We start from the raw sequence: 11,395 nt of genomic DNA, 5'->3' as shown, positions 1-11,395 counted from the left end.
CCCTAACACAATCAATGTGTTTGGAATCTTGACACCATTAATGTGTGATTTTACAATGGGACTACCTGGATATAGATATTTTTGAACTGTTGGTTTTCCCATCATAATATCTACAATTTTTCCAACTAACTAGATTTTTTTTAGCTTCTTTTCTTTTTCTTCCTGGTTTTTTAATGCTTAACTCACTAATTGTCTTTGCAGATATTAGTATTTCATTTATAGCTTGTAACAAAGGAATTTTGATGAAAACATTCTTCAGTTCATCTAACATGTCATATTTAGGCAACACAATTTGTTTTTCTATTCCTTTGTCAATTTTTAGCCTTTCAGGAAAAGGTGGATTTTGAACAGAAACAGAAGGTTGTTCTGCAATGGGAGTTGAGTTTATTGAAGTATCATGTATAGGGGTTCTTTCTTTTTGAGGAATTTCTTCTTGATTAAGAGATGTTTCTTTCTCAAGGAGTTCATCCTCTCCAAATTCCTGAATAACAACAGATGGTAGCTTCTTTTCCAAAACTCTACCAGATCTAAGTTGGACATTATTTAGATCTAATGGAGTTATCATGCAAGCTTGGAAATTCTGACCTTCTATATTGTAAATAGGTTGTGAATTTTTATTATTTGGATTTGGAAGTGACTGAGAGGAAGTTTATTGGTTTTTTGGGGGTATGATGTGGATGGTAATGGAAGTGGTTGATTAGAAGTTGAATTTGAATTTGAGATTGTGGAAAGGAGTTTTATTGAGGAGGATAATATGGAGGTTGATACGGGATAAATGGTTGTTGAAATTGATTATACTAAGGATTCCCAGGAGGATATTGCCAACCTTGTGTCCATAATGGATTTTAAGGTGGCAAATTTTTCCAAGGCATTAGGGTATTCCAATTATTATAAGGTTGTGCATATGATTAGTATTGATGATTAAGACCTTGTACTATGTTTGGTTGTTGTGGTGGCCACAATCTTTTACCAATAAAACAAAGTGACTCAGCTTAGCTTATTTCAGCTTCATTTTGCAAGACTGCTTTAAGTCTAGGGGTTGAAGGGAATTCCTTTGTGTTATGAATTTATACACATATAGCACATATTTCTACACTATCAAGAGGACATTCTCTTAGAGCATGTTTCTTTCGGCATCTAGGAAAGCAAATTGATAATGCAACATTTTCAACTTTTTCTTTGTTTTGAATCTTAAGGGTATCTAATTGTTCCTTTTTTTATCAAGTAAGAGTGGAACCTTCCATTAGTAAAGAGAATATACATATTGTACAACAGCAACACCAGCTCTATGAACCACTCAACAGACAGCTGGGTTGACTAATCAAAACTACATCAGGACTGTTGACAAAACAATCCGTCCACTGGAGAGTACATAGAAACTGCCCCATCTATCTAACCGTCCTCAGAGTGGCACTCCAGATAACCAGCGCACACAAACCCTTAAGCTCTTGATGTCAAAAGTCTCACTTATCAATGAACCTGTAAGCTCTTGATGTCAAAATCTCACTCATCAACGAACCCTTAAGCTCTTGATGTCGAGGGCCCACATAACCGAAGGCCTACAATGCATTCTCCTTAACCTTTGATCGTCTTTACAACCCGACAACCGTGTGATCCTGCCTTCAGAGATCCGACGGTCAAAAAGTAATTTCGGGCCATCAACTTGCCCACTCTTTAATTTGTCTTACGGACCCGATGAGAAACTAAAACGTTGCTCTATATATTTTTCGGTTTCGCTTGGGGATTAACCTTCAATCAGATTTTCACCCTGAACACTGTGCGATCCTTCCCTCTGAGATCCGGTGGTCAATAGCTCATTTCGGGCCATCAACTTGCCCACTCGATACTTTAACTTATGGACCCGATGAGAAACAAAACCACCTCTCTAAAAAAAATTTGGGTCCGCTTGAGGAATAGTCATCGATCATCTTTTCACCTCGTACACCGTGCAATCCCATCCTTGGAGATCCGATGGTTTAGAGCTAGTTTCGAGTCGGTAACTTGCCCACGCAATAATTTATTTTTCGGACCCGATGAGTATCATAAATCACCACAATAATATTTTTCAGGTTCGTGAAGATTTAACCCCCGTGTGGTTTTCCAACCAAAATCCATAGGATGGTGGAGTTCAAGGCAATCTATGGTTGGCTACCTACCAACCAGCCCACTGTTTACCCCTTGTGCTTAGTCCATTTTCCACTATTTACATCAGTCCCTGACTGCTGAATTTACATGTTCTAAGAATACTCCCTATCTATGGTCGGCTGTCTATGACAGTCCTCGCGCAATTTCCCTAAGGGTGTCAATGCCCAAGTACATCTACTATTACTTCTTGAATAGAGCACTCCTTCATTTGCCAAGAGATCTGCTAATTTGTTGGTTGTTCTGCGTACGTGAACAAATTGGAGTGTTCTCAAGGCTCTCAGGTGGGATTGTATACGTTGATAGACCTACAATAACCGCCAGTGTTTTGACACTTTTTCTGGTGCTATACCATTGCATATCTTCTTGACCGAATTAATTATCAATTCAGAGTCTGCTTCTACAATAGCATTGTGTAAATCTGACTTAATCAGGATTTCTAGGCATTGCTCTAAGGCCATTAATTCCGCCATATTATTATTGGCATTCCCCAAATGACTATGAAAGATGATTTGTATGTATCCTTTCTAATCTCTTATGACTCCGCCATAACCAGCCACTCCAGGGTTTCCTTTAGAGGCTCCATATATATTGAATTTCAGAAAACCATGTGGAGGAGGTTGCCAAAATTCCTTACCCATTGTTGTATAGCTTGCGCTCTTACTTATGCCCTGGGGGATCGACAACTGGAGACCCAATTGCAAAAGTATATGTGCATCCTGGTTTAGAGGAGGGTTTTCGGGGGGTTTCTTTAGACAGGTACTTACAGTTTCTTTGAGTTGTCTTATAATCTGAGCTATGATGCTCTGTGTTGAGCCAATTCTGTTCTTGAAAATCCTATTATTGCGTTCTTTCTAGACATCCCAGATCAAAAAACCTAGAATCGGAGTCCAGGATTTGTTGGTTGTTTCATTTTCTGAGAAATATTTCCGCCAATTCTTTAAAGTTCCAGTAATGTTGGATGTGTCCCTGTCAGTTTTCCTGAAGATTGAGGCTACCCAATTCCACAAGGTAGAGGTGAATGGGCAAAGGTTGAGTAGGTGATCCATCGTTTCTTCTTGTAGACCACACAACTGGAATCTAGATGGACCAACTAGACCTCTTTTCTGAATATTTTCCCAAGTCAGAATCTTTTTATGATGCACCAACCACATGAACTGTTTAATTTTCATCCAGTATGACTTCTGCCATAGGTCCTTCCATATCTTATTAGGGTTTGGAAAGTCAAGCCCAATGGCATTTATTTTGGCTTCTTTGAGGTTGAAGTTTCCTTAATTGTTTCTTCCCCATATTAGTTGGTCAGATAATGTAGATGTTAAAATCTGTCTTTGTTCTAAGATGACTGCAAGAGCTTCTGCTTGGGCCGTCAAAGGGGTTTCTTCATTGTATCCCAGGTTCTTCCATGTTCTCCATTTATCCTTGTATCTTGTTTGATCCTAGAAATCACTTACCCTGAGTAAACCTTTATTGTTAGTGTCATTCTTAAGATTGGCTAATTCTTCTCTACACAGGTTAGGTTCCTGCTGCTAGTTATCCTCCCAAAACCATGCTAGGTTTCCATCTCTGATCTCCCAGAAACTGTGCTTCTGAACTATGGCTCTATTCTCCCAAGCACTATTCCAAATGTGGGAACCCTTGATGTTCCCAGACATCCGAATATGATCTCTTTCTTGCCAATTGTTTGCATACTTCCTGTTTCCAGAGCTTGGCCCATGGGGTTGCCGACTCCTTTATCCATCTCCACTAAATTTTTGCCCCTGAGACTTTGCTAAGGGTTTCAAGGTCATGAAGTCCTAGACCCCCATGGTTCTTAGGTTTACAGAGCTTATCCCATGCTACCAAAGCCCATTTATTTTTATCTTCCCCTTTGCCCCAAAGAAAATCTCTTTGAATATTCCTGATGAGTTGCAAAACTCCTTTAGGGGCAGGAAGAGCTGAAAACATGAAGGTGGGAATAGTTTGCAGGACAGCCTTTGTAAGCACTAGTCGTCCTGCTAAATTCAAGTACCTGCTTGTCCATTCCTGATTTTATCCTGCAGTCTATTAGTCACTGGCTCCCAAACTTCCTTGCTCATAGGTTTATCAGTGAGAGGTATTCCTAGATATTTGGATGGTAACTGATCTCTTTGAAAGCGGAGAATTTTGGAGAAGTTTCTCTGAATAGCAATGTCAGTATTAAAAAAGAATTTTTTTGATTTGGTGAGGCTTCCCTCTGTACCAGTGGCCATAGCAAAGTCGTTCAGGATTTATTTGAACGCTTTAGCTTCCTTGACCGTGGGTGTACCCTGCAGCATAGTGTCATCCACAAATTGTTGATGAGTCCAGGCATCCCCATTCAGGGTGAGTTTGAGACCCTTGATTCTTCCTTATATATTGGTAGATTTAATCTCTTTGCCTAATCCTTCCATCATGCGAATAAAGAGGAAGGGGGGGAGCAGATCTCCTTGTCAGAGGCCTCTCGAAGGCCTAAAGGTTCTGGATGGAGAGCCATTAAGCAGGATTGAAAAATTAGCTGTAGTAACAAGGGCCATTACCCATCTTATCCAGTTGTGTTCAAAGTCGTACACTATTAGTACTTCCCTAATGTACAACCAATTTAGCTTGTCATAAGCTTTCACTAGGTCAAGTTGTATGATCATCCCCGCTTTCTTATTTCTCTTAAGAGAATGAACCACCTTGTGAGCTTGAATGATGTTGTTTAGAATTTTCCTTCCTTCCACATAACCAGTTTTCTCCTCCGACACAAGCGTTGGAAGTAGGGGCTTGAGTCTGTTTGCAATTACTTTGGAAATAATTTTGTACACCACATTGCATAAAGCTATGGGTCTAAATCTGTCTAGTGTCATAGCTTTTTCCTCCTTTGGAATCAAAGCTATGAAAGAATTATTGAGCACCCTCAAAACGGTTTTGGATCTTCTCGAGTCCTCCACAACTTCAGGGATATCTTTTTTGACTATTTCCCAGCATGCTTTGAAGAAGTCAACATTGAACCCATCCAGTCCTGGAGCTTTCCCATTTTTCATTTCTTTAATGACTTTAGTAACTTCCTCTTCAATCACTGGCCTGTTAAGATTGTAATTGTCTTCCCTGGTTACAAGCTTTGGAATGTACTTTGTGAAGTTGTTGATAAATTGTGATCTGTCTACGAGAGGCTACTCTACTATGCTTTGGAAATGTTGTACCAGAGCACATTCCATTTCTTTGTGGGTGTTGAGCTCTTTTTCTTGAGTGTCTCTGAGTTTTGAAATCCTGTTATGTGACATGTGATCCATGGTTGACTTGTGAAAAAACTTTGTGTTTCTGTCCCCTTCTTTAAGCCATTGCACTCTCGATTTTTGCCTCCAGAAGATCTCCTCTTGCTGGCATCTATCTTCCCATTCCTGTTGAAGAGTGTCAGCTTGCATTTTTCTTTCCTCGGTAAAGCCATCTGTGATAAGGATCTAATTGATTCCTTGTAGTTTCTGTTCAACCTCTCTTTTAGCTTTGAAAATATTGCCAAACTCCTTTTTGTTCCATTCTTTAAGCCTGAGTTTGATGTGTTTCAGTCTCTGTTGTAGAAGGAACATATTAGTGCCTTGAATGGGCAAATCTTCCACCCACCATTTACCAATATTACTGATGAAGTCAGGGTGGGTGAGCCAGACATTTTCAAACCTAAAAGGTCTGTTCCTCGGAGTGCCTATAAAAGAAGCTTCAAGTTGGATAGGCCAGTGATCTGAGCCTCCAAAAGGAAGGATTGATGCAGTCAAGTCAGGGCCAGTGAGAAGGAGGTCCTCTGAGATTATAAATCTATCTAGTTTAGAGGCAACTTGAGAAGCCCCTCCCCTCTTATTGTTCTAGGTGAAAGTACCATTTATTGTCTCTGTGTCCACTAGCCTCATGTTGTTTAGGAAGTTCTAGAAGGCAATGGAGTCTCTGCCTAGTGTTCTGGTCCCGCCTTTTTTTTCTGTAAGAGATCTGATCATATTAAAATCTCCTCCCAGAATCCAGGGCATAACAGGATGTCTCTCTCTCAACTCCTCCAGTGAGGTGAGAAGCCTGAGTTTGTCTTCACATTCTTGAGGACCTGTTGATGCCTCGAAAATCGCTGCAACAACATTGGGGGATAACCACCCGGTCCGGACCTTAAAAGCAGCTCCTTTTCCGTTTGGTGTGGTGGCTCCGACTGTTCATCTAGGTCCAGTTACCTTCTCCCTATTGCTATTGGTTTATAATGTATCTTTAACTACCAATAGACAGGGACATCAGATCACTTCTTCTTGCTGATCAGGCAAGAGAATGACCCTTAAGCTGATTTGGGTTCAGCCAAGCCACAACTAAAGTTTTGCCTCTTTGAGGAGAGGACTTAACAGAGTGTATAATTTACTCTAAATGCAAGTTTATTCTATGATGCAAACAAAAGAAACTAATCGTAATCCTATCTTAATTAGGTAGATATAGATCTAACCCAACTAAGAGCAAGATAATTAAAATATTGGGATTTAAACATGCTTTGCTTATAATGAATATCATGTTAATGAAGTAATTCAATTAACTGATATTGTGGATATCAAAACAAATCCTATTGAGACCTTTTAACTGAAATAATAAACCAACAACACTCAGGAAGTAGTTCACATAAATGATATTGATTATCAAATCAGCAAATCCAATAATTGAATAATGATATGTGGAAATAGTTCACAACATATTACCACTCAATAAATCAGTTTTAATAAGGCAGATTTCTGAGTAAATAGTTACTCATAAATCAGAAATTAATCCATAAGAACAGAGATACATGATAACAACATTGAGACAAACTACCCATATTGACAATAGTGCACAAACATGAATAAAATTACACATTCCTGTTACCATAAAAATGAAACTGATATTTAAAACAGTAGTATTAAAAATACCAATTTATTGCATCCATTTCTCTGTCCTTGGTCTCCAACAGCCCTTTACATTGCTTGAACCTCTGCTTTCAAAACTAGAGCCACAATAGTGCAAGCTTTGTTCTTCATGCATAATTCAATATACAAAGGGAAAATCCTCAATAATCCCCAGATCTGAGATTTTTCACTCCTCTCTCCTACAACTCTAAATTCCAATTACAATAGTGCTTTCATGGAGTCTAAAATTGCAGAGGAGAGCAGCCCCTTTTACATTCTGCAATCTGTTATTTATAATATTTGTGAAGGAATTTTTGGAGAGGATAGTTTGTTGAAGAGAAATCTGCCAAATATAATTTTAATTGCTCCTAATTCTGATCTTCCATTGCTGGAGCATTCTCATTGCTTGAAATCCTTTTCTCCATATCTTTTCCACTGTTTTCCTGCAAAAGAAATCAAAATAAATTAAAATGCAATAAAAATATCATTTCTGGCCATTAAATCAAACCCAATCAAATTCTATTTAAATAAATAATTGAAAATAAATATAAGCTTTGTATTGATGCTTGGAATGATTTGATTGGCAAAGGATATCATTGGCCAATGGATCTGCAATTAGAAGAGGCTTTGGACAAATGAAATTGAAAACAATAACTCAGAAAATTGATTTTGTTTTCAAAATTCGGAGCCTGATCTTCTGCCTGATTTTTGGCACAATAAACGATCAAATCTGTTGGTGAAACCTCCTTCAAAATGTTCTCCTTGATTTTCTCTTTCCAATGAGCCGTCCTGGGCCTCATTTGGCCAAGTAGAACTCAATTTATGAGCTTCCAAAGTTGATGGGTCAAATCTGATGTAAATCTGGAAATTCTGTTGCTGGGCTAAAAATGAGAATTTGAATTAAAAATTAAATCCTAAATTAGTCCCTAATTAATCCTAATTTACTTGCTAATTATAAACTAAACTATTTATTAATTTAACTAACTAATATCTAATTAACTATTTATAAGCAAATTAAATCTAATTAGAAACTAACTAATATTAATCTAAATCAATCAAATTAATTAAATATTATATATTACAAAATCTAATTAATTTAAAATTTATTAATTAAATAATATACATTAACTAATTTCAAATATTAAATAATTGCTTTAATATGTTATATTATAAATTAAACTAATATACCAACATATCTTTTATTAACTCTACACTTAAACTACCATACGTATGATTAATACCAAACTTTTTTAATTAATACATCATGCCCATATGCCTTTCGGGCCTTTTTTGAAATTTCGGCGATCGGGGATAAGAGGCCATCGGGGCTTCGCATCGGGAGGATGGTTTGTTAAATTTGTTTCGCATACAAGCATACAAGCTCCGATGCGATCGAATGCCTTATTGCCTCATGCTTATCAGCAACTCGCATCGGGAGTAGTCTATGGGATATGTCGGGGGTTTATAAAACATATTGCGAATAAAACTTGCGATACGATAAAAGTCCCGACGCGATCAAACAATTTTATTATATGTTTTTTTTTTTTTTTTTTTTTAATTTTAATTTAATTAAATTAATTATATTTAATATATTAATTAATTTAATTAATATAAAATTTAATTTTAAACATAAATTTTATTTTGGTTTTATTTCTATGAATTTAAGTTTCTAAACTACAGCCACTCTTTAAAAAATATAAACTACAGCCACTCTTATGTTTGGGTTTTTGAGATTAAGATTTGATTTGGAAATTAGAGTGAATTTCTTAAAACCCCGATAATTAATAATTTGGCTGCATGACTAAAAATGAAAAATGTTAGTAAAAAATTGGTACGGGTTAATATTTAAACTGAATGCGTTATTGGACAAATTTATTTACAAAATGCGATATTGTACATTTTATGCATTTTTAACCCAGGCTAGATAAATGATGAGATTTCAAAGGAGTGCCATTTTCAAACCAGTTGACCAAATGAGGTGAAACAAGCGTCAATGTGAAGCTTATAAAAAATCGATTCTAACAAAGCAATCAAAACAAGAATCCAAAGAAAACTAAAAATTAACGAAAGCGTAGGGCAATCAATTAAAATAAAAATCAAAGAGGTGCTTAGCCAAAAATTTTATAAAAAGGGTCCCCATTATTCGAAGCGGACGCATCAATAATGGGGGGTGTTGTATTTTTACCACAACAATTGGCGACACACGGGAGAAGAACCAGTTATCTCTGTTATGAATGAGATTTTCCTAAAATTAAAGCAAAAATAATTAAAGAAGAGAAGATTATGCTTGAAATGCTTGACTAAGTTCATTAGTCTGACTAAAAGTAAGAATCATCTAACTGTAATTTTTCTTAAAATTTCTCATAAATTAAAATATTTCAAAACTCTACATCAGTCCTTAATTAGTTGAAGGGATAAAGCAGGGGTCACTGTACAGCTTAGCTTTCAAAATATACTTGTTTGTCACAGGTAGAGCCACTGTTGCCAGCAAACGTCTATAGTTTCGACAGGGTTACCTTTTAATCATAAATGATTCAGAATCCCATCTGTTTAAAAATTATTGATCTAGAGATAAATCCATTTATATATGTATTACTTTTCTTTTTATTTTTTACTTTTTTTATTTTTTATTAAATCTTAAAAGCCATTGTCCTAGTATGGTAGCCAGATAGTTGACAATGCCATTCACTGGTTAAAATTGGACTGAACAAGCTGGCTCGTGATGAGACCCCTTGTCTTATAATTGTTTGCAATCATAAGCCATTACCCTGGTTTGTTTAGCAGTGTTGGTAATGTCAGCCTATTTTTCCCCTATGATCATGGTAAGCAGGCTCATGATGAGACCTCTTATCTTTTAAGTTTAAATATATTTCTGAATCATACTCTAGAAAAATAAAACTTTTTGGGACAGGGAGAATCATTGACTCCTTAAGAGTTAAGAATGACAATTTCAGAGTTAAAGGTGCTTTGCTGTAAAGTATCTTTACTTGGTTAAAAATAACTTTTCTTGACTGATAATAAAACTTTGAAAGATTCTAATAAAATTTTGAAATCTCAAAATGATTACAATTTTGATGAAAAATGATTTTTTGCAGATTTTATGATACTTTGCCAACTTCTCTTGATGGATAATCTCTTCCTTAAGTATATCTACTTTAATAATAAGGAAATCAAGCTTTACTAAGAGATTTAAGAAAACGCTAATAGGTGACTATTAACAATTTTTCTCCACGTATCTTGACCATTGTTAGGTAACCAATAAGCCTTCCATATAAATCACGGAAAAGTCACCAAAATCAAAACTGAAAACCAAAAGAAAAGAAGTCTTATGCTAAAGTGAGAAAAGAAATCAGCAATAAAAATAAAAACAAAGAAATCTCTAAAAATGGGAAGGAAAATCCAAGTTTCGCATGATAAACTCAAACAAGAATGTTTATACCAATGTCTCCAACAATATGAAGAAAAAGAAAATAATCATGTAATCATTCCTTCTTATGTTGAGATTTAGAAAAACATACCTTGCAGAGTTGTGAATGCTTTGGGCTTTTAGATAACAGTGATCGTAAAATTCAGCCACAATGAATAATTTCTGTTTGATATGAGTCTTCTTGTTCCCAAGCATCATCTTAATTGTTTTCCAATAAAAGGAATGCTTAGAAAAACAAACTAAAGGTTCAGAAACTTCCTGGTGTAGCTGTTTCATGGAAGATCATCGCTGCTTCATGAAATTAAGCCAGGAGAAGAGTATGGACTTCGAAAATATGATCTGGCAGAGGATTGAAAGCTTTAAATGGAGAGCTGCAAAACAGAGTTTTATATCAGCATAATTTAAAAACAAAAATGAAACTAGAGTGATGAAATGGAAATTAATGAAAGTGGGCACATGAATCTTACCATTGGATAATTGCTTTTGATCTTACCTGAAAGGTATCAGTTTCTCCAAGCTAGCTGACTTCTTATTTTAATTAATCATTAAAAACATGAAGAAGTCAAACTAACCAAAATCCTATAACCCCAAAATCATTATTTATTTTATTTAAACTAAAGCAAGCAGTAAAAATGGAATGCTTAGTGCTCAAGGGAATTGAAATTAAAAGAAATGCATCAGAAATGAAAATGAGAATTTGTTGTAATGACTGTTTCTCAAAATATTATTAGTTTTATATAACCTCCATGATTTTATAATTTGTCCAGAATCAAGACCAATTCTATGATAATAAAATTTAAATATGAAGATAGAAAGGTCTTGAATTCCATTTTTAATTATGGAATTATATATTTAAAACTAAAATGTATGAGAAATTGAAATGATTTAAATGTACTGCAAATTTGTCATCAATTGCCTTTTTCCCATAGTGATTACCCCAGGTTGCTTT

This window comes from Pinus tabuliformis, chromosome J (genome assembly GCF_031772625.1).
Source record: "Pinus tabuliformis cultivar Carrire ecotype Pingquan chromosome J, CPIR1, whole genome shotgun sequence".
NCBI lineage: Eukaryota > Viridiplantae > Streptophyta > Pinopsida > Pinales > Pinaceae > Pinus > Pinus tabuliformis.
This window is presented reverse-complemented; position numbering follows the sequence as displayed.